The 25,289-nt window shown below is 44.0% G+C and overlaps 1 pseudogene; it reads right to left on the bottom strand.

Moving 5' to 3' along the window:
* The window catches only part of LOC127028686 (dimethylglycine dehydrogenase, mitochondrial-like), a 61,829-nt pseudogene that overhangs the window by 23,189 nt on the left and 13,351 nt on the right, over positions 1-25,289 (bottom strand).

Raw genomic sequence — 25,289 nt, 5'->3', positions numbered from 1 at the left:
GTGGCATCAGGGATGACAAGCAATAGCAGATAGACTCCTTTTGCAAGCACAGGTTGAACCATAAAGTAGATGCGCTTTATGGGTTTAATATCACTACATTAGATAAGGAATTTGCAGAAAAAAGAAGGCAAGACCTCTTCTGAAAATGAAATGATTATCTTATTTCTGAAGTATGGGTGTACTGGGAAGCACTTCACCATCCAGGGCTAAAGCTCTGTTTATAGTGAAATACTGTCTTTGAGCAGAGGAATCTGTCAGTGCATTATGGATTTTTCTGCTTCTTTCCCAGTATCAGGAATGGAATAAGAAACCAGTTAACCTGTAAAGGATAGAGTTTCCAGGATAAACTTTCTAAGTAATGATCATTAGGCACAAAAACATCAAAATCAAAACGCCCACCAAGAGCAAAATATGCAATTTGACTGTTCCTTTGAAGCATACAGTTGTTTCCATTGTGCATATGAACAGCTCCCTTTTGAAATTGCTGAGAGTTGTATGTGTATATTTGAGGACTGAATGTGGTCTGTAATGCCAAATAGTTGCAAGAGGAGAGATTTCACAACTTCAGGATTCAGGAAATATCAAAAGTGGCAAAAAGTTCAAGGATAACGATGTTGGAGAAAGGTTGAATCTTGCCAAGAGGAAATTGCTGGTGACCTTACTGAACTACCATGGTGTCTTGCAGGTGTGTTGCAGAGATTCATACAATGAGAGCAATTAGAAGAGGGCATGTTTTGGCACATAGCTGGGGGGGATCACAAATTTGGAATAAAATCATTTTTATTAAATTAAAAATTTTGAGTTTAAGTGCTCCTTCTTGTCACTCACTTAAATGTAGCATCAATATGATAAAATTAAGAAGGGGAGAAAAATATTAGACATGCTGTAAACACTAGGGTTTTTTTCTGTTTATTTGGAGAAAATAGGTTCAGTTTTATCCTTTTTCTTAGATTCGGCAGTGTGTTATTCAGCCATTATTACCTGTCACCCAGCAAAGATGTTAAATAAATAAATAACAAGTAAAAAATTACTCTGAAATATTCATTCAGCAAGTATGTTCTCTGTCATTTCCCCATTCTGAAAACATAATCCATTGCTGAAAAACTTAATTTATGAAAACTGATTAAAAATGCTGCTTAGAAAGTTAAAGGGAAAGAAAATTATTTATATAAACTCCCATTTCTCTTCATTACCTGTATTTCTATGTCACCATGTTACCTTATCAAATAATCCCTTTCCTCCCCTGTAAGCCTGATTTGCATTTAGGAAAAGCTGAGGTAGCTGTTGGGAGAGGCTTGGACATTGCTGAATGTACCTATACAAGACCAATGTATTTTCCACCTTGTCCGTGAATGCTGAATAAACTTACCTGTTTCATTTCATTGTCATCCCTAGGTGAATGAAACAGCCTACAGAAGACAGAATAGTCAAAAAAGTAATTACAAAGATCACAATGTAATTAACCTTTTTTTCCCCTCTGAAATTTAAGACTAGTGTTATAAAGAATTTTCTTTTCTTTATTCTTTTATTGATGTGTTTGATTTAGAGAATTGTTGGGTGGAATTTCAATTTTTGTGGTTGATGTGCTTGGTGTAAGAGTTAGCTTAGGGACAGATACTTCTTACTAACATGTTTGCTACCCTTTTTTCAAATGCCTGGTGTGGTAGGTAATAACTAAAGAGTTTTGTTTCATTTTAATGTCTTTATGTCAGCAGGTGAGAGTTTCTTTCTGCTAATGAATTGAGCCAAGATATTCTGGGTGTAGCTAGGGCCCCAAGTGATTAAAAACTCAAGTCACTCATCTCAAAGTGATGTGAAAAACAAATGTAAATCTGTCCAATTGCCTGAATCAAGTCATAGTTTGCACTGTGTAAAGCCAATGCATATGCCTACACTTAATATTAAGAAGAAAAAAAGACATCTGGCCCATAGCAGATGAAATAATATAAAAGTCATAGACAAGTGTGGTGGGTTGACCCTGGCTGGATGCCAGGTGTCCACCAAAGCCACTCTATCACTCCCCTCCTCAGCTGGACAGGGGAGAGAAAATATAACGAAAGGCTCATGGGTTGAGATAAGGACAGGGAGATCACTCACCAATTACCATCAGGGGCAAAACAGACTCGACTTGGGGGAAAAAAATTAATTTAACTTATTACCAGTCAAACCAGAGTAATGAGAAATAAAACCAAATCTTAAAAACAGCTTCCCCCACCTGTCCTGGTTTTGGCTGGATAAGCGCTACTTAGCAACAACTAAAACATCAGTGTGTTATCAACATCATTCTCACACTAAATCCAAAACACAGCACTGTACCAGCTACTAAGAAGAGAATTAACTCTACCCCAGCCGAAACCAAGACAACAGGGTGTCTGTAAGCACGGTAACAGTGGCCTGACTTCCTGCTTTTTTTCCCCCCTCCAAAAGCTGCTATAAATGTGTCCTAATTAGATCCATAATGTTGTTTGGATCATAGCACTAGGTTTGTTTTAAGAGAGTCATGCTGCTTCCAGAAGCAGAGGAAGAATCCCAAATAGATTCAAAATAAACTTCCCAATGCTTTTACTGAATAACACCTAGATGTTGCCAGCTATTGGACAGTCTTTGCACTTACAAATTTTAATGCTTGAAATTCAGTGCTTCTCAGCATACTTGCGGTCATTTATCAGCCCTATCCAGTTCTTCTTTTATTGAGTGTCTGTCTACTATATGAGCATATCTCTTCTGTTTGGTAGGGAGAGAGGAGGGATGCACTTGGAAACTAAATGTGAAGTTAAACATTCTTCTGAGTTACATTTACAACACTTATTTATTTTAATTTAAAATAAATTCAAAATTGGGAGTTGGGACTCGATGATCCTTATGGATCCCTTCCAACTTGAGATATTCTATGATTCTATGACTTATTTTTCCTCAATATGCCAACAATTTGGGGAGGGAAAGAAATATATTGCCTGTGTCAGCTTATGATTTCCATGGTGTTTAGTGAATTCCTGGATATATTTCAGCCTTCAGTCTGGGCTCTAAGCGTTATTGAATATCACTCTGTAGAGGGACTCGACACTAGTGGAGACAATAAGTTTTGGATTGCACTGTCACAGCTTCCCAAGCCCAACAATGCTGATTGTTCTTCCTTAGGAAACACCTTCTGTTTTGTTTTTTTTTAAAAACAGCAAGACCATCGACTTAATATAACTTACTATCCAGAAGTGAATGGAAAGCTGGAGCTGAGATACAGCACAGTAATATTTTTTTTCATTTTTATTTTTTATAAGCAGCAGTATGACAGGGTTGGGATTTTTTTTGTACAAAAATTCTGTACAAATCTATAGTTCTCTTGCACTTATATCTGAGCACAGCATTTTAAGACATTCCCTTGCTATATCTGTGTTCCTATTTGACAACCATGTTATCTCTCGGGAACAGCCAAAAATCCAAAGCCCCTGTCAGTATGCTGGAGAGAACTGTAGCTTAGAGAAATCCCTATTCAGTTGCAAAAGGCTATATAATACAGATCTAGTAACTGCATCTAATCACAACCCACAGGCACCTGTTCAGAGAGTAGGGTAAGACTATGTTGTAGATGTGTATTTCGTGCCTATTTCAAATAGTCTTTTTATGTTACATTTTTATTTCTATTTACTCTTATCATTAGAGGTTACAACTATTCTTTGGGGAAAAAAAGTTTCTGTAATACAATCATGCATTGCAAATACTTTCTATTTTCCATCACATAAGGCAATGTGACAGGGTTGGATTTATACATATTAAAACACATGCTAGTGCTTATCAAGTTTAAAGATTTAATGTTCTTAGTTACCTGGTGGGACTCCATTTGTTACCCATGAGTCCTGCAGCTTCATCTTCTCCTCACTTTCATATGGACCAAATAAAAGACCATACCTTTCTTGCCTTAGATAATATGATCCTTCTAAGTCACAATTCACAGGCAATTCTCTTTTTAAGGCTTTCAATTCAGGGATAGTTGATGTACCTGTTCATCATCAGTATGTTGTGACAAGAGGATGCTGCAAGCCAATCATCTTGCCTATTTCACAGGCCCAGAAGCCTACAGAAGACAAAAAACAAGATAGAAATATTCAAACACTTATTTCAATGAATTGAAAATAACAGTAAAACATTTGCAGGAAGCACTCTGCTTTATGGAATGTGACAATTTTTTTTTTCCATACTTTTAATTTTCAAATTATTTTTCATATTATCCAACATAATTTTTCCCTCCATAATTCCATGTCCTTGTTCCTAATTATACTACCATATATTATTCTAGTATACAGCTATTCAAAAACATAATTGGAAAAATATAAATAAAGCTTCTAAAAGTTAAGAAGAGAATTTAATTAACAGTTCCACAAACCCCATGGTTTATTTCAGTAAAGTAGGTCTGCAAAGCAGTCCTCACAAAGTCAGACACTTAAAAGCAGAATAAATTAGCTTACACCATAGGTGTTAACCTAGCCTCTTACTATCAACCACACGAGCTAGTATGTTTTCCCAAGAGAGGAGTCAAGTCCCAACACCCCAATAGAGCAAGGCAGTACTTTCAGCCAGCTAACATCAAGAATTTAAGTTTCTCTCCTCTTTTGCATGCATCATGTGACTTGCATTAATTATGTCTCTCATGCAGCAATCAATTCGTTATGACGTTCCTATTGGTGAGTAGTCAGTATGCTCTCCCTTAGTTGTCCAATTAAAAGTTCTGATACAGACTGTGATCAGAAAAAGCAAGCAACAATTTCCCTGCCCCTGAAGTCTGCTCAAAGTCCTTCATTTGTACTACTAGGCCTAAGTTAAAGAAGACCTAATTCTTCTCTGTTAAGGTCCCTCCAGACTAGCTGTTTCTAGCTGGTAAGATGCATTCACTTAATGAGGTACCTGTGTCAAAGCAGAGGGATGGAAGCTGGAACTCTGCCAGGCTTATTAGTTTGAGCTCTGCATTATGGCTCACATCTGCTGTAAGGTTGGAACATATAGACCCAGGAATCAGACAGATACAATTGACTGGGATGGCAGCTGCTCTAAGAAGCTTGGAATATCCCTCAACCTCACTCTCCTGACTCTTTGGATCGAGAAATGGAGGTCTCAGAAGTGGGAATGAAGGGGGAAAATCCAATGAAGCAGTTCTAGGGAAGTCTGGGAGTGAGGGTTGGGGGAAGGCAAAATGGAAGAGGAGGAAGAGGTAGCAGGACCTTTCAAATAAAAGGCTACATGCTGCGTGACACCCAGGAAAAGAAGGCAGGTCAGCCTGGTTCCTATGTAACCACCTGACTCCAAACTGTTTATGAAAAACAGTCTCCAGCAAGATTTGGTACCTAACACAGCTGCCTCTTCTCCTGGGACCTACAATACCCAACTTAACATACAACTTTTCTTCCTTTTTGCTGCTTGTCTTACCCAGATGCTCTTACCTCTCTCCAATTCCACACTCTCCAAGATCTGATCAAAATTTAGCTCTCGGGGCCCTGAGGGCACTAACAGGCATTAATGATCCTGAGCAGCCTCACCTGGGACTTCCACCCACATCCCTGCCCATGGGCCCAGGAGCCCCATTTCAGGTCAGCCTAGGGCCTTCAGTACCTGTCTGAGCTGGATTGATTGTAGGTGTACCTGTCTACAGCTCTGTCACAACTATGCCCATGCCTGGTCCTTTAACCCCAGCCAGCACCTAAGCACCACGCAGCCGCTCGCTCACTCACTCACTCATCCCTGCTCCCAGTGGGATGGGGAGGAGAATTAAAAAAAAGTAAAACTCGTGGGTTGAGATAAGAATGGTTTAATAACTAAAGTAAAATAAAATATAATACTAACTAATAATAATATATAATAATAGTAATGAAAGGGAATATAACAAAAAAAGGAAATAACACTCAAGAAAAGACAAGTGATGCACAATGCAATTGCTCACCACTCGCTGACTGATGCCTGAGCAGCGATCCGCCCCTCCCGGCCAACTCCCCCCTGTTTATATACTGGGCATGACGTTCCATGGTATGGAATATCCCTTTGGCTAGTTCGGGTCAGCTGTCCTGGCTATGCTCCCTCCCAGCTTCTTGTACACCTGCTTCCTGGCAGAGCATGGGAACCTGAAAAGTCCTTGGCTTAGGATAAGCTTAGCAACAACTAAAAACATCAGTGTGTTATCAACAGTATTCTCACACTAAATCCAAAACACACTGTACCAGTTACTAGGAAGAAAATTAACTCTATCCCAGCCAAAACGAGGACAACCTCATTGATCCAGACCCTGGGACTACTTCCCAGCTTGACCTCAGCCCGGTCTTATCTCTATGGACCTGCATGTTGATCATTGGGTAGTATCTGACCCTGGTTACCGTCACCAGACCTGTTCCTGACCTGTGGATCAACTTTCTGGCTTGGCTTCATCACTATGGATCTGCCTGTGCCTCATCCCCACAAACTTATCTGGACTCTGGGCTGACCCTGGCTGCAGGTCCTGGGCCTGCCTTGCTCCCTCCCTCATGCCCTGTAGAACCCAACTGCCAACCCCTGCCCTGCCAGCCTTGTTCCCATGCTTGGCTCCCTGTCCCATGGGAGCAGCTGGCCTGCGCTGCTTGCTGACATTAACTTGGGAATACATCCTCTCACCTCTGGCATGGCCTAAAGCCAGGGCAATTAGGAAAGTTGAGTTGGGCTGTGCTGGCCTTGTGCCATTCCTCCATGCCAGGAGGGCTGCCAATTTCTTATTTAATATTACAAACCAGCCTCAGGGTCTAACATCCACAGTTTTTAAAAATGCAAAGTTTCCAAGGAAAACATTTTCTGTGGTGACTCACTTGACAATTGCTGACAGCCAGGTAAAGCAAGGGAGCAGGAAATCCAGGATCAAGATAGAGATATTTGGTCAATGAAAAGCCCCTGCCCAGTAAATAGTAAAAAACAGTATCTGTTGTTCTGCATTTATCATACATAAGACTTGTGCTTCTTAATGGCATCCTCACCACTTGGAGGAGACTCAATGACAGAACACTTGTTAAGCCAGTCAAATTAGCTCAGGGAAGATCATGCCATAGTCATACAGTGATTCAAAACATCCTTTAAGGCTACTGAAACCTGATTTATGCTCCCTTATACAAAGAACAACCAAAAAGTTCTAATAAAGTTGAATTTCTAGCACATCTGCAAGGGTTTCCTCCATTATACATGACAAATACAAATGTGGATTTAAGTGGAGGCTAAAGGTGCCTTGAGTTGACTGATAACAAAAAAAGGAATGCATTCACTCTCATTTGCAAGCCATTCATGTACATTGCCCCTTTCTACCAAGTCCAGGCCATTGACTAGTCAACTACAATTATGGTTTATACATATTACAGTAATGTAAGGGTGCTTTAGACCTCTGAGCATCATAGAATCATAGAATCATTTAGGTTGGAAAAGACCCTTAAGATCATTGAGTCCAACCGCAAACCTAACACTGCCAAGTCCACCACTAAACCATGCCCCTAAGCACCACATCTACATGTCTTTTAAATACCTCCAGGGATGGTGACTCAACCACTTCCCTGGGCAGCCTGTTCCAGTGCTTGACAACCCTTTCGGTGAAGAAATTTTTCCTAATATCCAATCTAAACCTCCCCTGGCGCAACTTGAGGCCATTTCCTCTCGTCCTATCACTTGGTACTTGGGAAAAGAGACTAACACCCACCTCGCTACAACCTCCTTCCAGGTAGTTGTAGAGAGCGAGAAGGTCTCCCCTCAGCCTCCTTTTCTCCAGACTAAACAACCCCAGTTCCCTCAGCTGCTCCTCATAGGACTTGCTCTCTAGACCCTTCACCAGCTTCATTGCTCTTCTTTGGACACTCTCCAGCACCTCAATGTCTGTCTTGTAGTGAGGGGCCCAAAACTGAACACAGTATTCGAGGTGCGGCCTCACCAGTGCCGAGTACAGGGGGACAATCACTTCCCTAGTCCTGCTGGCCACACTGTTTCTGATACAAGCCAGGATGCTATTGGCCTTCTTGGCCACCTGGGCACACTGCTGGCTCATGTTCAGCTTGCTGTCGACCAACAACCCCAGGTCCTTTTCCGCCAGGCAGCTTTCCAGCTGCTCTTGCCCAAGCCTGTAGCATTGCATGGGGTTGTTGTGACCCAAGTGCAGGACCTGGCACTTAGCCTCGTTGAATCTCATATGATTGGCCTCGGCCCATCAATCCAGCCTGTCCAGATCCCTCTGTAGAGCATCTCCATCCTCAAGCAGATCAACACTCCTGCCCAACTTGGTGTCGTCTGCAAACTTACTGAGGGTGCACTCGATCCCCTCATCCAGATCATTGATAAAGATATTAAACAGAACCGGCCCCAATACTGAGCCCTGGGGAACACCACTTGTGACCGGCCGCCAACTGGATTTAACTCCATTCACCACAACTCTTCAGGCCCGGCCATCCAGCCAGTTTTTTACCCAGCGAAGTGTATGCCCGTCCAAGCCATGAGCAGCCAGTTTCTCCAGGAGAATGCTGTGGGAAACTGTGTCAAAGGCTTTAGTAAAGTCCAGGTAAACAACATCCACAGCCTTTCCTTAGGGGAAATTATTTAAATGATACAAATGAGCAGTCCTCCCCCAAATCAGCCAAGGATCTAGTCCTTAATACTTCTCTTGCTGTTTCCAGAAATCCAGTAAAGCTCACCTCTGTCCAATAATTAGCATGCTTTGATTTTTTTAAAAAACATTTTGGGAATTAATTCTTCATTAAATCTTTGTGTAAGGAAAGCACGTATGAATCATTTAGGAATCTTTCAGATTTGAAAACAAGGCTCTCACTTTTGCAGTTCTGATGTGGATATCATCATAGAATGGTTTGGGTTGGAAGGGACCTTAAAGATCATCTAGTTCCTATCCCCCTGCCATGGGCAGGGACACCTTCCACTAGACCAGGTTGCTCAAAGCCCCATCTAACCTGGCCTTGAACACTTCCAGGGATGGGGCATCCACAACCTCTCTAGGCAACCTGTTCCAGTGCCTCACCACCCTCACAGTGAAGAACTTCTTCCTTACATCTAATCTAAATCTACCCTCTTTCAGTTTAAAGCCATTACCCCTTGTCCTATCACTACAGGCCCTTGTAAAAAGTCCCTCTCTGGCTTTCCTGTAGGCCTCCTTTAGGTACTGAAAGGCTGCAATAAGGTCTCCCTGGAGCCTTCTCTTCTCCAGGCTGAACAAGCCCAACTCTCTCAGCCTGTCTTCATAGGAGAGGTGCTCCAGCCCTCTGATCATCTTTGTGGCCCTCCTCTGGACTCACTCCAACAGGTCCATGTCCTTCTTATGTTGGGGGCCCCAGAGCTGAACGCAGTACTCCAGGTGGGGTCTCACCAGAGCGGAGTAGAGGGGGAGAATCACCTCCCTCGACTTGCTGGTCACACTTCTTTTGATGCGGCCCAGGATATGGTTGGCTTTCTGGGCTGCAAACGCACATTGCCGGGTCGTGTTGAGCTTCTCGTCAACCAACACCCCCAAGTCCTTCTCCTCAGGGCTGCTCTCAATCCATTCTCTGCCCAGCCTGTATTTGTGCTTGGGATTGCCCCAACCCATGTGCAGGACCTTACACTTGGCCTTGTTGAACTTCATGAGGTTCGCATGGGCCCATGTCTCAAGCCTGTCAAGGTCCCTCTGGATGGCATCCCTTCCCTCCAGTGTGTTGACCACATCACACAGCTTGGTGTCATCGGCAAACTTGCTGAGGGTGCACTCAATCCCACTGTCCATGTCGCCGACAAAGATGTTAAACAGCGCCAGTCCCAATACCGACCCCTGAGGAACGCCACTCGTCACTGGTCTCCACTTGGACATCGAGCTGTTGACCGCAACTCTTTGAGTGCGACCATCCAGCCAATTCCTTATCCACTGAGTGGTCCACCCATCAAATCCATGTCTCTCCATTTTAGAGACAAGGATGTCATGTGGGACAGTGTCAAATGCTTTGCACAAGTCCAGGTAGATGATGTCAGTCACTCTTCCCTTATCCACCAACGCTGTAACCCAGTCGTAGAAGGCCACCAAATTTGTCAGGCACGATTTGCCCTTAGTGAAGCCATGTTGGCTGTCACCAATCACCTCCTTATTTTCCATGTGCCTTAGCATAGTTTCCAGGAGGATCCACTCCACGATCTTGCCAGGCACAGAGGTGAGACTGAATGGCCTGTAGTTCCCCGGGTCTTCCTTTTTTCCCTTTTTAAAAATGGGGGTTATGTTTCCCCTTTTCCAGTCAGTGGGAACTTCACCGGACTGCCACGACTTCTCAAATATGATGGATAGTGGCTTAGTCACTTCATCTGCCAGTTCCCTCAGGACCCACGGATGCATCTCATCAGGTCCCATGGACTTGTGCACCTTCAGGTTCCTTAGATGGTCTCGAACCTGATCTTCTCCTACGGCGGGTGGTTCTTCATTCTCCCAGTCCCTGCCTTTGCCTTCTGCGACTTGGGCAATGTGGCTGGAGCACTTGCCGGTGAAGACTGAGGCAAAAAAGTCATTGAGTATCTCAGCTTTCTCCATGTCCCGGGTAACCAGGTCTCCTGTTTCCTTCCGGAGAGGGCCCACATTTTCCCTAGTCTTCCTTTTATCACCGTCATACCTATAGAAGCTTTTCTTGTTGCCCTTGACGTCCCTGGCCAGATTTAATTCTATCATCAGGGCTTTAGCTTTCCTAACCTGATCCCTGGCTGCTCGGACAATTTCTCTGTATTCCTCCCAGGCTACCTGTCCTTGCTTCCACCCTCTGTAGGCTTCCTTTTTGTGTTTGAGTTTGTCCAGGAGCTCCTTGTTCATCCATGCAGGCCTCCTGGTGTTTTTGCCTGACTTCCTCTTTGTTGGGATGCATCGCTCCTGAGCTTGGAGGAGGTGATCCTTGAACATTAACCAGCTTTCTTGGGCCCCTCTTCCCTCCAGGGCTGTATCCCATGGTACTCTACCAAGCAGATCCCTGAAGAGGCCAAAGTCTGCTCTCCTGAAGTCCAGGGTAGCGAGCTTGCTGTGCGCCCTCCTCGCTGCCCTAAGGATCTTGAACTCCACCATTTCATGGTCACTGCAGCCAAGGCTGCCCTTGAGCTTCACATTCCCCACCAGCCCCTCCTTGTTGGTGAGAACAAGGTCCAGCATAGCACCTCTCCTCGTTGGCTCCTCCATCACTTGGAGAAGGAAGTTGTCATCAACGCATTCCAGGGACCTCCTGGATTGCTTATGCCCTGCTGTGTTGTCCCTCCAACAGATATCGGGGTGGTTGAAGTCCCCCATGAGGACCAGGGCTTGTGAACGTGAGGCTGCTCCTATCTGTCTATAGAGGGCCTCATCTGCTCGGTCTTCCTGGTCGGGTGGCCTGTAGCAGACCCCCACTATAATGTCACCTGTCCCTGCCCTCCCTTTAATCCTGACCCATAAGCTCTTGGTCAGCTCCTCATCCATCCCCAGGCAGAGCTCCATGCACTCCAGCTGGTCATTGACATAGAGGGTGACACCCCCTCCTCATCTCCCCTGCCTGTCCTTCCTAAAGAGCCTGTATCCTTCCATTCCAACACTCCAGTCATAGGAGTCATCCCACCACATCTCTGTGATGCCAATAAGATCATAGCCCTGCAGGTGTGTGCATGTCTCTAAATCCTCTTGTTTATTCCCCATGCTATGTGCGTTTGCATAGAGGCATTTAAGTTGGGTCCCCGATGAAGCTGACTTACTGGCTGGAGTGGCTGGAATTCCTTTGTGCTGCTCTTCAGATGCTCTCCTGCTGACCTGTGATCCCTCTCCAGGCTCTGGGCATCTATTGCTGGCACTGGCATCAAAGTGGTAGGAGTGGGATGGATTGAGGTTCCCCTCCCTCGGCAACTTTAGTTTAAAGCCCTCTTCACCAGCTTGGCAAGCCTATGACCAAAGATGCTCTTCCCCTTCTCTGACAGATGGACCCCATCAGCCCCCAGTAGGCCAGGTTTCTCAAAGCGAGTCCCATGGTCTAAGTAGCCTGGCTGTGGCACCAGTCCTGTAACCATCTGTTGATTCACCAGATTCGACTGGCCCTTTCAAACCCCTTCCCTTTGACCAGGAGGCTTGATGAAAAAACTACCTGTGCTCCAGAGTCCCTTACTGCCTCTCCCAGGGCTCTGTAATCCTTCTTGATACTCCTCAGACTGCTCCCGGCTGTATCACTGGTGCCCACGTGAAACAACAGCAGCGGATAATAGTCGGTGGACTGTACGAGGCTTGGTAGTCTCTCGGTGACATCCCTGATACGAGCCCCTGGTAAGCAGCACACCTCTCTAGAGAGTGCGTCAGATTGGCAAATGGGTGCCTCTGTACCTCTCAGAAGAGAGTTGCCTACTACTATCACCCATTGCCTTTTCTTAGTTGGGCTGGTTGTTATACGGGGAGCAGATCAGGTTGCCTTACTCAGCTCCAGCATCTCTCCTGATGTGACAGGTCTTTCCTCTTCAGTCTGCAGAGCAGTGAAGCGGTTCTGCAAGGGCACCTCAGGCTTCAGGTGAAGCCTCTTCCTCCTGCAGGTCCTTGCTGTTGCAAGCTTCCATTCTTCCACATTATTGCCCCCCCCATGTGTGCTGATGGGGGAGTTTTTGGTTGTTTGGCCGTAGATCCGCTGCCGACTATGCTTCGAACCAGCTATCTAACTCCTTCTCAGCCTCCCTGATGCTACATAGCCTTCTCACTGCCTCCTGCAGCTCAGCCACCTGCTGCAGGAGGTCCTCCACCTGGGCACACCTTTTGCTGCCTGTCCCTGCCCCAGGAGAAAGGTCTAGGCATTTCCTGCAGTCTGAGGTCTGCACTGCAGCCTCTCCCTTCAGCAGCTCTGTCTGGGTGGAGGCATCAGCCACCGCTGGGGTAGATGGTGCAGACCCCCCCAGCCAGAGCTGCAACCTTTGCTCTCAGACGAGTGCCCACCATTCTGCCTTGAGGGTCAGGTAGGATGAGTACCCTTGGCTTGTGCAGATGGTCACAGAACGGTGCCGATTGCTGGGTTATGTGGACTTCGAGTCTCTCCACTCGGCCAGTGGAATGCCCCTCCTTCGAAGAGGCACCCTCCCACGCAAAGTGCCGCGCCACACCCTAGTCGCTAGCGCTCCCTAGGGCTGCCTTTTGTGGGAGTGGCCACTGTTACTCCTGGCCCCACCCACGCCTCGTCAGCCGCTCTCTTTCCTGAGAGCTGCCGGCTCCTGGCGGGTCTCGGCGCTCCCCTGGGGTTTCCCTGGCTCAGGAAACCCCCCTTGCACGCCGCGATCCCCCGCTCCGCTGCAGAACGTGCCTGCACCGGAGCTGATTGCCTCGGCGAGTGACTGTTGGTGGCGGTTACACCGCGTTTAAATCTGCCGCCGTTATTCCTGGCCCTGCCTCCATATGTTGTATATGTGTGAAGATGACAGCCTACACATATTATACAATGGAATGACATGTCAGGATAACAATCTTTAGGGAACTTCTTTTGATTTGGGCATTTCCATGTCACCTACAAAGAAAACTATTTTAAGGTAAGGTCAGCTAATGATCCATAGAGGAGAAGGAAAGGTGAAGTAGCAGAAAATTCCATCTCTAGTATCACACACTGTTTTCCTGCCAAAATTGCTTAGACTTAAAGAGATATTTGGAAAAGAAATAATGCTCTGGGAATGTGCTTCTAAGAAATTCACTATTTTGCTTACTCATTAAAACAGAATCAGTGGGAAAATATAGAGAGCAAGCATATTCAAGCTCCTCAAAGAAAATAAAAATGGTAGACTCAATTTTAGGTCTTTGGAACTTAACTTTGTTTCTTTCAAAATAATATTAAATTTCTTAATGGTTAAGTTTGCAGAAGTATATTACAAACACAGCTGATTTTAAACTGCTTTTGAATTAAAGGCAAATACTTTAGGTATCAAATCTTAAAATTGTACTTCAAAAAAAATCACATTTATGCTAAGTGCTTATTTAATTGCTTACAATAACAACAGCTGACATTTACTAAATGAAATATAGTTTCTTTGTTTAAAGTTTTTGAACCATGTGCAAAAGCCATTACAAACACAAAAATGGCAAAAGGAAGAATATGTTCTCCGAAACAAAATTCTAATTGGAAGCAGATGTCAAGTCCTATCACACGTAGTAGAGATAAATGAAGGCATAAATTATATCTCTAGGACATTTGTAAAGATTAAATTGTAGAGATTGCAAACATCTGATGCTGAAATATTTAGTGATGGTATTACTTAGCATATCTGTTGAACTATGTAATCTGACTCGTTTTTAAAAGAGAAAATCTTCCATTGCTACATATGTATAAATGGTTGTATATAAAGTGTATACATGTCTGCAAATGTGTGCTTATATACACACACACATACTGTATATATAAACTAAATTCACTATTTTTGCAGACTTTAATCAAACATTCTATTATAAATAGTCTGCAAATCACTTCAGCAGGCTCAATACCAGTTAGTTCATGTCAGGGATTATTTATTAGGCATTTGCTTTCTTCCAAAATGGAAATCTCACATAAGGAACGGCTAAAGATTGGTTGAAACTAGTTTGTTCCAGTTCCACAGCAGATATCAGTTGGGGGATGAGGGGGGAAGAGAGAATGTAGAGAACCTTCTGATATATTCTCCGCTCATATTGCAACATGAGCCTAAAATATGAATTATACCAGTCATGATCTGTAGTGGAATGAGGCAAGGCTGAGAAGAAGAATGAATGTTAGCTGAGAGAACATTTATAAGAGATATGTGTTATACAGTATTGATTTCACATCCTTAGCCAGAATGTTAAGCAATATGTGCTTCAAATGTTAATTTTGGCTGAACAGTTAACTACACAAGAAAATTAACTAAATATATTGTTGGTTTAATAAGTTATTAAATAAAAAAAAGACTGAAAATTTCACAAGGGCATGTTCTGATTTTTACAAATAAACTTTGAAAAGCATTTACTAGAAAACTCTGCCTAATGTCAGCTTGATACACAAGCCAAAGAAAGATAACTACACTACAAAAATATAAGGAAATGACTACATCTGTGATACTTCATCCATATGATACAGAGCCAATAGTTAGGAATAATGAGTGCCTAGAAGTTTGGGGCCTAAATAAGAGGTCTGATTGCCAAAAGAGGTGCCTTTCCATTCCATAATCTTGGATCATTCCCAGACTAATATATCCATCCAGTGTAACAAATGACACAAGACTCCTATTAGTAAGAGAGCTTGTGATTTTGTAACTGAATGCTGTCCCATAATTCATGCCCGAAAGCCATGAACTGACAGTCCAAAGGCAATCTAAATATTGATGCTTCTCATCTTCCAAGTCCTTGACTTCATGGTCTAAATAATTTTTTTTAAATTTGGTTTCCCTGTTTGTGTGGTTGCTTGCTTTCTAAAAAGTATACTGAACTCCTCTAGTCCTCTTTCTCTCCAAAATGTCATTATGTAGCACTGTATGGACATCATGACAGTTCATGAGCATGCTTAGAACCTCAAGGTGAACTTTTCAGATCCCTGCCATTTTAGCTAGGTTGATAGCAATAGCAGGTGATCACCTATGTATGGGAGGTATATAATGAGAAAGCACACTTTTCAATGGGTTTCACAGTTAGTCTTTACTGAAAGCCTGGAATGATCTAACATGGGGTGCTCTGCATTCCAGACACTGAAAGAAAGGTCACCCAGTAAAGCTCATCCTCTCAGAGTTCAGCCCTTTTATCCCATTCACTCCAAATTTCTCTCTATCCAAATCTTCTCTCTTCCCCATCTCTGCTTGTCCCATACCTGCTCTTCTTTTCCGCTCAGTCTCAAAATCTACTCTTCTTACCCCAGTCCTTACATCCTTCTTCAACTAGTTTGTCTCTCTCTGTGTGCAATTCAGTCTCCCTCCTTTGTCAAATCCTGTCCCACCTGCCTTCTCTTCCTTCCAATCTACTCACATCTACCTTTCCCTTGCTACCTTGCCAGTCTTTCATCCTCAGACAGCTCAGGCAGCCTCAATTTTCCAGTCCCAGATTCACACACAACCAGTCCTCAAGTATCCTTCCTAAACTTTTTTGTTCAAAAAGCTCCAGCTCCAGTTCCCTTAATGAAACATGTCAGATCCCTTTCTGCTATCCCTCTCCCTGGTGTCATCCCCACTGCTGCCATCCCCACAGTCCCCCCCAGTTTGAGCTTCCTTATTCAGCAAGTCCTCTAGCACATTGTATTGGATTTACGTGACAAGGTTTTGGTAGCAGGAGGGTTACAGGGGTGGCTTCTGTGAGAAGATGCCAGAAGCTTCCCCTATGTTTGACAGAGCCAATGCCAGCTGGCTCCAAGACAGACCCACCGCTGGCCAAAGCCGAGCCAATCAGCAACAGTGGTAGCACCTCTGGGATAACATATTTAAGAAGGGGAAAAACTGCTGCGCAACAGCAGCCGGAAGAGAGGAGTGAGAATATGTGAGAGAAACAACTCTGCAGACACCAAGGTCAGTGAAGAAGGAGGGGGAGGAGGTGCTCCAGGCATCGGAGCAGAGATTCTCCTGCAGCCCATGGTGAAGACCATGGTGAGGCAGGTTGTCCCCCTGCAGCCCATGGAGGTCCATGGTGGAGCAGATATGTGGGCTCTCCACGGGACAGGAGCCCACACTGGAGCAGGTTTTCTGGCAGGACCTGTGACCCCATGGGGGACCCACGCTGGAGCAGTCTGTTCCTGAAGAACTGCATCCCGTGGATGGGACCCATGCTGGAGCAGTTCATGAAGAACTGAAGCCCATGGGAAGGACCCACATTGGAGCAGTTCATGGAGGACTGTCTCCTGTGGGAGGGACCCCACGCTGGAGCAGGGGAAGAGTGTGAGGAGGAAGGAGTGGCAGAGACAAGGCGTAATGAACTGACTACAACCCCCATTCCCCATCCCCCTGTGCCGCTCAGGGGGAGGAGGCAGAAAAGTCAAGAGTGAAGTTGAGCCCGGGAAGAAGAGAGGGGTGGGGAGGGAAGGTGTTTTTAGATTTGTTCTTATTTATCATTATCCTACTCTGATTTTGACTGGTAATAAATTAAATTAATTTCCCCGAGTCGAGTCTGTTTTGCCCGTGACGGTAATTGTTGAGTGATCTCCCTGTCCTTATCTTAACCCACAAGCCTTTTGTCGTATTTTCTCTCCCCAGTTGAGGAGGGGGTGTGATAGAGTGGCTTGGTGGGCACCTGGCACAGACATAATTTTTCCACTTACTGCCAGTGCTCCCAACCACTTCCAGGCATCTTTCCCAAGCATTTCACTCTCCCAGTCTATTCCCCTTCCAGTCCAACTCACTCATCATTCCAACTGTCAGCCATGGTTATTCTACCCACCAACAAGAAGAATCCCTGCCTCACTCAGCTTCTTCATTTTATCTGCTTTGCACTAGAAATAGATGCTTTTTTCTTTTCCACTACACAGATGTAAAAAGGAATTATAAAGACATATCCTTGCTCTCAGTTCACTTGTCCCGTCTGAGCAAGAAGAGAAAGTCCTCTTGAGCCATCACAGCTTCCTACTGAAACCTGATTATTCCCTGAGATAGGATGTATGAAAGACTCTTTCATGCCCCAAAAATGCAGTTATAATTCAGTTTGAGGCAGACAGAGTATGCAAAAATTTCATCCAAATGGTAAATATTCAGTACGTTTTCAAACAATTGAAAACAGAAAGTCTTCTACTAGGAAGTATCAGGCACGCTTCATGTGGGAGGTGCCAACAGTTTCACCAATAATATAGTTTTCTATAATTTATATAAAGCAGTGTAAAAATAAATGAAGTTTATTTTGAATACAGGTTTTTAGACCTATCAACTTGTTTAGGAAAACAAAAACAAATCTGAAGGACTCTTGCCCAAAAGCTCTTTGAAGCAGAAACATCAGTTTGACTTCTTTAACACAATGAAGAATAAAAATTGCATATGTAAATACAAGCTCCTTTGAGTTAGGAAATTTTTATTACATGGAAAAATGTATTGTTAAGCCAAGTACATGTTTAAAATACTAATCAAAGGGCAACAAAAATCTTCTGTTTCAAGGATATGTGGATAGAGTTAAATCTTAGAGAAAGATAATAGTGAAATAGGCAGGGTTATCTTACTTGCTGCAAATCCTCAGTCTCTGAAAAAACAGTGAAGACATTTCTACTTCATTTGTACATCACATCTCCCTTCCTAAGTAGCTCTCATAAGATTTTAGAGAACAATATGCATAGACAGTAGCCTGTCTCTTCTACACAACTTACTGTAGACCAGTAAAGGTCTCTTCTGCTTCTAAAATCTAACAAGACAGTCTGACTAGTAACTGTTGGAGATAAACCAGAAAGAAATATCATTAATGCCCAGTCAAGGACAATTAACTTAAGAGCTAAATTTTCACAATACTGTAAAGTAATATGCGCAAAGTACATTTTACCACAAACCAAATGAATATTCAAAAACATATATTACTTATTCCTGTAATCCACAAAATTCAGTACAGATGCTCTGTGTCAGCTAGTTTGTAAATCTGAAGAGTATACAAATGCTTATGTTAAATCCTACCTGCAGTATTCACAATTCTCTTTGCTTGAATTACTCCAAGTGGAGTTTCAACTTCCCATGTCCCATCTGATCGGGAGTTCAGATTAGTCACTTGGACAGGGTAATTTAATTGGGCACCATATTTTCTGGCTCCTGCAGCCAAGGCCATAATGAGAGAATAGGGATCAATATGACCATCTCCAGGGTTATACAGGCCAGCTAAAACCTAAGAGGTAAAATCACACAAAATGAAAGAAATTAAAATTTATCAAAATTAACTAATTTTGTTTTAAAAATGCTTTATTTCTTGAATACAGTAAACCTTAAGAAGACAAATCAAAACAAATTTTAAAAACATATAATAATATAAAGGCTACGGCTAGCCAGCTTAACAGTGGTCTAAGGAAGTAAAATTCCTCAGTTCTCCCATGTGATGAAAGGTTGCAATGCTTTAATATTATAATATTATATATATATTATAATTAATAGTATGCATACCGGCATAAAGTATGCACTAAATTGCATGTGAGTGATTTTAGTTTATAATGCATCTTTTTTTCACTGAAAAACAAGAATTTCTTGTACGATTTGTATAAAAGATCAGACCTTAGGTCTACATATCTGATAGACCAATATTTAATTGCAATGGAAGTTATTTTTCATAAAATTAGGTTCTTTACCATATCCATGTTCAATAAGGGAAATAGTTCTTGTACTTTCTCAGGCGTGATTAGGTACTGCTCTGTTGGGTGCCAATCAGCACGAGTCATTTGGTATTTGAATTCATCCACCCTAGTAGGGGTTGAAGCAATTCTGATGCTGCCAGGCTGATGAAACCCCACAGCCTAAAACAAAAAGAGCAAAAGTCAATTACTGCAAGAACCTTTATTTATCTCCATAAATGCATGTTCCTATGCTATGGGAAGTCTACAGGAATTTTGCCACTAACATCACTGAAAAGAGACTCAAATAAGTTAGGTGCCCTTGAAGGAACCGGACTTAGATGTAAACTCCTAGAGAAAATAGAATTTAAAAAAATGTTATCAAATTAACTCCCTAACTTAATACATACTATCTTCAAAATAGTTGTAAAAAGCTTTTATTGAATGTCATTATACTATTATTTTATTAAGATTTTATTAATATTTGAATTTATGGACTTGCACACTTTCAAAAATATAATCAGATACATCTGAAAATAAATATATAATAGTTTATATTAAAGTCTATCACCTGCATAATTTTCTATTGAGATGCTGCAGAATAAATTTAACTAAGAACATTTATTGACACAATGAATAACCCCTCTCCTTTTTTGTCTTTTTAATAAACTAGAAATCCTTATATAGCTGGACAATGAGTGCTCACTTTCTGGTATACATTATTTACTTCATCTTTTCTGTGTTACCTCATAGGACATTAATATGGCTGAATAAGTCTTTTAGTAGAACTCACAAGGATAATCTCCTGTAGCATCTTATCTAGCTGAGCAGTAGAATGAAGAAAAAAGCATTTTATGACAATTATCAAGTTTGTAGACTAGTACAGTCAGGATCATGCAATTTCTGCTGCAGCAAGCATGAGTTTAGTAAATGAAATCTATATGACTGAATGATGCCAGATAAAAAAGACGACTCCTGTGTTTCTCTGCATACCCATTCCTTAAGTCACTAAATAAAAACACATCTCTGAAAGGGATGGGAAGAATTGCAGCAATCTTCTCAAGTACAGACAGCATCATATCATATGAATTTTTAAGCAGATATGTTTAAAGCAGGAATGTATCATAGTCAATCTGTTCATTCCAGATCCTGGATGCTATTTTAACTCCTATAGCAAGCAAAAGTTGCAGACTCTCAGTCTGCTGAGCTTCTGAGATGTATGATGAAAACAATTTTCTTAAACTTTAGAGGTGTCCTGGTTTCGGCTTGGACAGAGTTAACTTTCTTCTTAGTATCTGGTACAGTGCTGTGTTTTGGATTTAGTGTGAGAATGATGTTGATACCACAATGATGTTTTAGTTGTTGCTAAGTAGCGCTTATCTTAAGCCAAGGACTTTTCAGTCTCCCATGCTCTGCCAGCAAGCAGGTGTGCAAGAAGCTGGGAGGGAGCATAGCCAGGGCAGCTGACCTGAACTAGCCAAAGGGGTATTCCATACCATGGAATGTCATGCCCAGTATATAAACAGGGGGGAGTTGGCCGGGAGGCGCGGATCGCGGCTCGGGAACTAACTGGGCATCGGTCAGCAGGTGGTGAGCAATTGCATTGTGCATCACTGGTTTTTTTTTTTGGGGGGGGGGTTTCCTTCCCTCCCTTCCTTTTTTGTTATATTCCTTTTCATTACTATTATTATATTTCATTATTACTATTGTTAGTATTATATTTTACTTTAGTTATTAAACTGTTCTTATCTCAACCCATGAGTTTTTACTTTTTTTCTCTTTCCTCCTCCTCACCCCACTGGGAGGGGGAAGGGGGAAGCTGCTGCGTGGTGCTTAGTTGCTGGCTGGGGTTAAACCACGACAGCCCTTTTGGCGCCCAATGTGGGGCGTAAAGGGTTGAGATAACAACAGATCTGACCAGTGCATGTTAAAACAAATTTGTTATTTGTTGTATTGTATTAGTTTAGTAGTCGCTGGTCACAATGTTGGGTTATTGGCTCTTAGAGTTGTGCCGTTCGTTGTTAGAGTTGTGTTATGTATCACCTCGCTTGCCGTATATAGTCCCTGTGCTGCTGCTTATCACCCATAAGGTGAGGTGGATTAAGGTTTTCGCTTTGCTTTACTATGTAACACTGGTTTATGGTACGATAAAATTATCGGTCGTGGGACTAATCCGGTATTTGTACTCAGCATTGCCGTTATCTCCGTACTTCGGGAGCTATCTAGCGGAAACTGTTAATAATTACACCCTTTACCTTTTCTCCTCGGAGAGCCAATCTATGGGGGAGACACCTTCCTTCACCTTCCCCTTCTCCTCCTCCAGGCTAATTACAGTAGTGTTTGAGAATTTTGAAAATTTTGAATATCTTTGGAATGTTGAAACTAACATGGTTCTATTGCTAGGAACTAGCATGTTCCTGAATGTGGTTCAGGTCTTGTTCAGGGTTAAACAACTATGTAAGAGATCTGCCCCAAAGAGATCTGCCCCAAAGCTGCAGAGTTATGAGTGGCAGGGTGTGTGGGGTAGCATGGGTAAATGCCTAGGACGGTGGGCACCTCCAGTGTTTTGGAACTTCACCCTTGAACAAGTGCAGAATCCTGAAAAACTAGTAGAACATTTGGAAAAAGTATGCTGTCACCCCGACAATTCCAGGGAGACACAAATCACTGCAATGTGCTGGGGCCTGGCTCATGCCTACCGAGCTCTGTTTAACACTATTCAAGGGGAAGAGAAGGTCTCTGGATCTGACAACAAAATGACAGCCACTGCAGCCCCTCCAGCCCCAGCAACAGGCACTGCAGCCACTCCGACCCCAGCAACAGATGCTGCAGCCACTCCGACCCCCGTGACAGACACTGCAGCCACTTCGACCCCCGTGACAGGCACTGCAGCCACTTCGACCCCCGTGACAGGCACTGCAGCCCCTCCGACCCCGGCAACAGGTACTACGGTTACTGCAACGCCTGTGACAGGCACTGCAGCTGAACCAGAGAACCAACCCATGCCGGTATCAGTTGCCCATGTACAGAAGAAGAAATACTCAAAAAAGACAGCTCGCTTAGCAAAGGATGAAGGTGAAGCAGGGTCATCACGAGAACAGGAGGAAGAGGCAGAACCGGAGATAATCACTCGATCCCTATCCCCAAGTGAGATGCGAGATATGCGAAAAGATTTCAGCTGTCATCCAGGCGAGCACATTATCACCTGGCTGCTCCGATGCTGGGATAATGGGGCCGGTAGCTTGGAATTAGAGGGTAAGGAAGCCAAGCAATTGGGATCCCTTTCTAGGGAAGGGGGCATTGACAAGGCGATTGGAAAAAAAACACAAGCCCTCAGCCTCTGGAGGCAACTTCTATCAGGCGTGAGGGAAAGGTACCCCTTCAAGGAAGATGTTGTATGTCACCCAGGCAAGTGGACCACCATGGAAAGTGGTATCCAGTACCTGAGGGAATTAGCTGTGCGGGAGATGGTTTATTATGACCCAGATGATGGGCGGTTGCCCCCAGATCCAGATGAAGTCCAATGCGCACAACCCATGTGGCGGAAGTTTGTACGAAGTGCACCATCGTCATATGCCAATGCATTGGCAGTAATGGACTGGAAAGACGAGGAGGGACCAACAGTAGATGAATTGGCTCGCCGACTTCGGCAATATGAAGAAAGTCTCACTTCCTCCCTCGTCGCGGCTGTGGAGAAACTGCCAGACATACTAGCCGAGAAACTGTCCCAAGAGTTCCAGCGATTTGAGGATAAGTTCTGCCTCCCACCTGCACGGACCAATATCTCAGCTATTAGGAATAAGCGTCCCTATGCTCAAGAGAGAGGAGAGAGAAGGTATACACCACGGGGTACCCTGTGGTCTTACCTGCGTGAGCACGGAGAGGATATGATGAAGTGGGATAGAAAAACTACCTCCGTCCTAGATGCACGGGTACGTGAATTGCAAGGAAAAACAAACACAAATGAGGGTTCTTCCAGGAAAATGGTTGCTTCAGGCTCCAGTGAGCACTGCGAGCGGTGTGGCAGACAGAGTGGAAGGGCTGCTCTTACTCCTGATCCTATGAGAAGGAATTCTAATCCATCTTTACAAAGAGTGAGTGGAGAATCTTACGACCGGGCCCTGCCTCCAGCCAGGCAGAGGAGAGGGACAACTGGGTTTACTGGACTGTGTGGATTCGATGGCCTGGCACATCACACCCACAGGAGTATAAAGCCCTAGTAGACACCGGTGCACAGTGTACTCTAATGCCATCAAGCTATTAAGGGGTAGAACCCATTTGTATTTCTGGGGTGACAGGGGGATCTCAACAGCTAACTGTATTGGAGGCTGAAATAAGCCTAACTGGGAATGAGTGGCAGAAACACCCCATTGTGACTGGCCCAGAGGCCCCATGCATTCTTGGCATAGACTATCTCAGGAGAGGGTATTTCAAGGACCCAAAGGGGTATCAGTGGGCCTTTGGTATAGCTGCCTTGGAGACGGAGGAAATTAAACAGTTGTCCACCTTGCCTGGTCTCTCTGAGGACCCTTCGGTTGTGGGGTTGCTGAGGGTCAAAGAACAACAGGTGCCGATCACTACCACAAGGGTGCACCGGCGGCAATATCGCACCAACTGAGGCTCCCTGATTCCCATCCATAAGCTGATTCGTCGACTGGAGAGCCAAGGAGTGATCAGCAGGACTCACTCACCCTTTAACAGCCCCATATGGCCAGTGCGAAAGTCTAATGGAGAATGGAGACTAACAGTAGACTATCGTGGCCTGAATGAAGTCACACCACCGCTGAGTGTGGCTGTGCCAGACATGCTAGAACTTCAATATGAACTGGAGTCAAAGGCAGCCAAGTGGTATGCCACAATTGATATTCCTAATGCATTTTTCTCAATCCCTTTGGCAGCAGAGTGCCAGCCACAGTTTGCTTTCACTTGGAGGAGCGTCCAGTACACCTGGAATCGACTGCCCCAGGGGTGGAAACACAGCCCCACCATTTGCCATGGACTAATCCAGACTGCACTGGAAAAAGGTGGAGCTCCAGAACACCTGCAATACATTGATGACATCATCGTATGGGGCAACACAGCAGAAGAGGTTTTTGAGAAAGGGGAAAAAATAATCCAAATCCTTCTGAAGGCTGGTTTTGCCATAAAACAGAGTAAGGTGAAGGGACCCGCACAGGAGATTCAGTTTTTAGGAATGAAATGGCAAGATGGATGTCGTCACATCCCAATGGATGTGATCAACAAAATAGCAGCTATGTCTCCACTGACTAGTAAACAGGAAACACAAGCTTTCTTAGGTGTTGTGGGTTTTTGGAGAATGCATATTCCAAATTATAGTCTGATTGTAAGCCCTCTCTATCAAGTGACCCGGAAGAGGAACAATTTTAAATGGGGCCCTGAACAACAACAAGCCTTTGAACAGATTAAACGGGAGATAGTTCATGCAGTAGCCCTTGGGCCAGTCCAGGCAGGACCAGATGTTAAAAATGTGCTCTACACCGCAGCCGGGGAGAATGGCCCTACCTGGAGTCTCTGGCAGAAAGCACCTGGGGAGACCCGAGGTCAACCTCTAGGGTTTTGGAGTCGGGGATATCGAGGATCTGAGGCCCGCTATACTCCAACTGAAAAGGAGATATTAGCAGCATATGAAGGAGTTGGAGCTGCTTCAGAAGTGGTTGGTACTGAAACACAGCTCCTCTTAGCACCCTGACTGCCAGTGCTGGGCTGGATGTTCAAAGGGAAGGTCCCCTCTACACATCATACAACTGATGCTACATGGAATAAGTGGGTTGCACTGATCACACAACAAACTCCAATAGGAAACCCCAGTCACCCAGGAATTTTAGAAGTGATCACAGACTGGCCAGAAGGCAAAGATGTTGGAATATCAGCAGAGGAGGAGGTGATGGGTGCTGAAGAGGCCCCACTGTATAATAAACTGCCCGAACATGAGAGGCAATATGCCCTGTTCACTGATGGGTCCTGTCGCATTGTGGGAAAGCATCGGAGGTGGAAGGCGGCTGTATGGAGTCCTATGCGCCAAGTTGCAGAAACTGCAGAAGGAGAAGGTGAATCGAGTCAGTTTGCAGAGGTGAAAGCCATCCAGCT

This window comes from Gymnogyps californianus, unplaced genomic scaffold, assembly GCF_018139145.2.
Source record: "Gymnogyps californianus isolate 813 unplaced genomic scaffold, ASM1813914v2 HiC_scaffold_39, whole genome shotgun sequence".
NCBI classification, from domain to species: domain Eukaryota; kingdom Metazoa; phylum Chordata; class Aves; order Accipitriformes; family Cathartidae; genus Gymnogyps; species Gymnogyps californianus.
Note: the sequence above shows the minus strand (reverse complement) of the source record. Positions and strands in the feature narration are given on the sequence as shown.